Here is a 4298-nt window from a genome sequence, read left to right as displayed (position 1 = left end):
CTGTGCGGAAAAAGGAAGTAGTCAGTCAGTGGAGGGTTGAGCCTAGAGTGTATGGGCTCCTTCCAGGTCCTGACTGCAGCCCATACACTCTAGCCGGCTCACTGTGAAGATGCTAGAGTGTATGGGCTCCTTCCTGGTTCCCTGACTGCAGCCCATACACTCTAGCCGGCTCATTACTGAAGATGCTAGAGTGTATGGGCTCCTTCCAGGTGCCTGACTGCAGCCCATACACTCTAGCCGGCTCACTACTGAAGATGCTAGAGTGTATGGGCTCCTTCCAGGTATATATTCTTGAAGATAGCAGACTTTATGGGTTGCTGCCTGGCCCTGACTGCAGCCTAAACATGTCACTAGAATGTATGTGCTCCTTCAAGGTATAAATTATTAAAGCCAGCAGAATATATGGACTCCTGCCAGGTCCTGACTGCAGCCCATACAGTCTAGCCAGCTCACTGGTGAAGAGACTAGACTGTATGGGCTCCTTCCAGGTATATATTATTGTAGATACAGACTGTACGGGCTCCTGTCAGGTATATATTATTGTAGATACAGACTGTACGGACTCCTGTCAGGTATATATAATTGTAGATACAGACTGTACAGGCTCCTGTCAGGTATATATTATTGTAGATATAGACTGTACAGGCTCCTGTCAGGTATATATTATTGTAGATATAGACTGTACGGGCTCCTGTCAGGTATATATTATTGTAGATATAGACTGTACAGGCTCCTGTCAGGTATATATAATTGTAGATATAGACTGTACGGGCTCCTGTCAGGTATATATTATTGTAGATATAGACTGTACGGGCTCCTGTCAGGTATATATTATTGTAGATATAGACTGTACAGGCTCCTGTCAGGTATATATTATTGTAGATACAGACTGTACGGGCTCCTGTCAGGTATATATTATTGTAGATACAGACTGTACGGACTCCTGTCAGGTATATATAATTGTAGATACAGACTGTACGGGCTCCTGTCAGGTATATATTATTGTAGATACAGACTGTACGGACTCCTGTCAGGTATATATAATTGTAGATATAGACTGTACAGGCTCCTGTCAGGTATATATTATTGTAGATACAGACTGTACGGGCTCCTGTCAGGTATATATTATTGTAGATACAGACTGTACGGACTCCTGTCAGGTATATATAATTGTAGATATAGACTGTACAGGCTCCTGTCAGGTATATATTATTGTAGATATAGACTGTACAGGCTCCTGTCAGGTATATATTATTGTAGATATAGACTGTACGGGCTCCTGTCAGGTATATATTATTGTAGATATAGACTGTACAGGCTCCTGTCAGGTATATATAATTGTAGATATAGACTGTACAGGCTCCTGTCAGGTATATATTATTGTAGATACAGACTGTACGGGCTCCTGTCAGGTATATATTATTGTAGATATAGACTGTACAGGCTCCTGTCAGGTATATATTATTGTAGATACAGACTGTACGGGCTCCTGTCAGGTATATATTATTGTAGATACAGACTGTACGGACTCCTGTCAGGTATATATAATTGTAGATACAGACTGTACAGGCTCCTGTCAGGTATATATTATTGTAGATATAGACTGTACAGGCTCCTGTCAGGTATATATTATTGTAGATATAGACTGTACGGGCTCCTGTCAGGTATATATTATTGTAGATATAGACTGTACAGGCTCCTGTCAGGTATATATAATTGTAGATATAGACTGTACGGGCTCCTGTCAGGTATATATTATTGTAGATATAGACTGTACGGGCTCCTGTCAGGTATATATTATTGTAGATATAGACTGTACAGGCTCCTGTCAGGTATATATTATTGTAGATACAGACTGTACGGGCTCCTGTCAGGTATATATTATTGTAGATACAGACTGTACGGACTCCTGTCAGGTATATATAATTGTAGATACAGACTGTACGGGCTCCTGTCAGGTATATATTATTGTAGATACAGACTGTACGGACTCCTGTCAGGTATATATAATTGTAGATATAGACTGTACAGGCTCCTGTCAGGTATATATTATTGTAGATACAGACTGTACGGGCTCCTGTCAGGTATATATTATTGTAGATACAGACTGTACGGACTCCTGTCAGGTATATATAATTGTAGATATAGACTGTACAGGCTCCTGTCAGGTATATATTATTGTAGATATAGACTGTACAGGCTCCTGTCAGGTATATATTATTGTAGATATAGACTGTACGGGCTCCTGTCAGGTATATATTATTGTAGATATAGACTGTACAGGCTCCTGTCAGGTATATATAATTGTAGATATAGACTGTACAGGCTCCTGTCAGGTATATATTATTGTAGATACAGACTGTACGGGCTCCTGTCAGGTATATATTATTGTAGATATAGACTGTACAGGCTCCTGTCAGGTATATATTATTGTAGATACAGACTGTACGGGCTCCTGTCAGGTATATATTATTGTAGATACAGACTGTACGGACTCCTGTCAGGTATATATAATTGTAGATACAGACTGTACGGGCTCCTGTCAGGTATATATTATTGTAGATATAGACTGTACGGACTCCTGTCTGGTATATATTATTGTAGATATAGACTGTACAGACTCCTGTCAGGTATATATTATTGTAGATACAGACTGTACGGGCTCCTGTCAGGTATATATTATTGTAGATATAGACTGTACGGGCTCCTGTCAGGTATATACTATTGTAGATACAGACTGTATGGGCTCCTGTCAGGTATATATTATTGTAGATACAGACTGTACGGGCTCCTGTCAGGTATATATTATTGTAGATATAGACTGTATGGGCTCCTGTCAGGTATATATTATTGTAGATATAGACTGTATGGGCTCCTTCCAGGTATATATTATTGTAGATATAGACTGTACGGGCTCCTGTCAGGTATATATTATTGTAGATATAGACTGTACAGGCTCCTGTCAGGTATATATTATTGTAGATATAGACTGTACGGGCTCCTGTCAGGTATATATTATTGTAGATATAGACTGTACGGGCTCCTGTCAGGTATATATTATTGTAGATACAGACTGTACAGGCTCCTGTCAGGTATATATTATTGTAGATATAGACGGTACGGGCTCCTGTCAGGTATATATTATTGTAGATATAGACTGTACGGGCTCCTGTCAGGTATATATTATTGTAGATATAGACTGTACGGGCTCCTGTCAGGTATATATTATTGTAGATATAGACTGTACAGGCTCCTGTCAGGTATATATTATTGTAGATATAGACTGTACGGGCTCCTGTCAGGTATATATTATTGTAGATATAGACTGTACGGGCTCCTGTCAGGTATATATTATTGTAGATACAGACTGTACAGGCTCCTGTCAGGTATATATTATTGTAGATATAGACTGTACGGGCTCCTGTCAGGTATATATTATTGTAGATATAGACTGTACGGACTCCTGTCAGGTATATATTATTGTAGATATAGACTGTACGGGCTCCTGTCAGGTATATATTATTGTAGATACAGACTGTACGGGCTCCTGTCAGGTATATATTATTGTAGATATAGACTGTACGGGCTCCTGTCAGGTATATATTATTGTAGATACAGACTACGGGCTTCTGTCAGATATATATTATTGTAGATATAGACTGTACCTACTCCTGTCAGATATATATTATTGTAGATACAGACTGTACAGGCTCCTGTCAGGTATATATTATTGTAGATACAGACTGTACGGGCTCCTGTCAGGTATATATTATTGTAGATATAGAGTGTATGGGCTCCTTCCTGGTTCCCTGACTGCAGTCCATACACTCTAGCCGGCTCATTACTGAAGATGCTAGAGTGTATGGGCTCCTTCCTGGTATATATTATTGTAGATATAGACTGTACAGACTCCTTTCAGGTATATATTATTGTAGATATAGACTGTACAGGCTCCTGTCAGGTATATATTATTGTAGATACAGACTGTACAGGCTCCTGTCAGGTATATATTATTGTAGATATAGACTGTACGGGCTTCTGTCAGGTATAGATTATTGTAGATATAGACTGTACGGGCTCCTGTCAGGTATATATTACTGTAGATATACTGTAGACTGTACGGGCTCCTGTCAGGTATATATAAGCGATGATATCAGAATGTATGGGCTCCTATCAGGTATATATATCATTGACGGTATCAGAATGTGTAGGCTCCTGTCAGGTGTATATTAGTGATAATATCAGAATGTATGGGCCTCTGTGAGGTATATATTACTGATGATATCAGAATGTGTGGG

Source organism: Ranitomeya variabilis, chromosome 4 (genome assembly GCF_051348905.1).
Source record: "Ranitomeya variabilis isolate aRanVar5 chromosome 4, aRanVar5.hap1, whole genome shotgun sequence".
NCBI lineage: Eukaryota > Metazoa > Chordata > Amphibia > Anura > Dendrobatidae > Ranitomeya > Ranitomeya variabilis.
Note: the sequence above shows the minus strand (reverse complement) of the source record.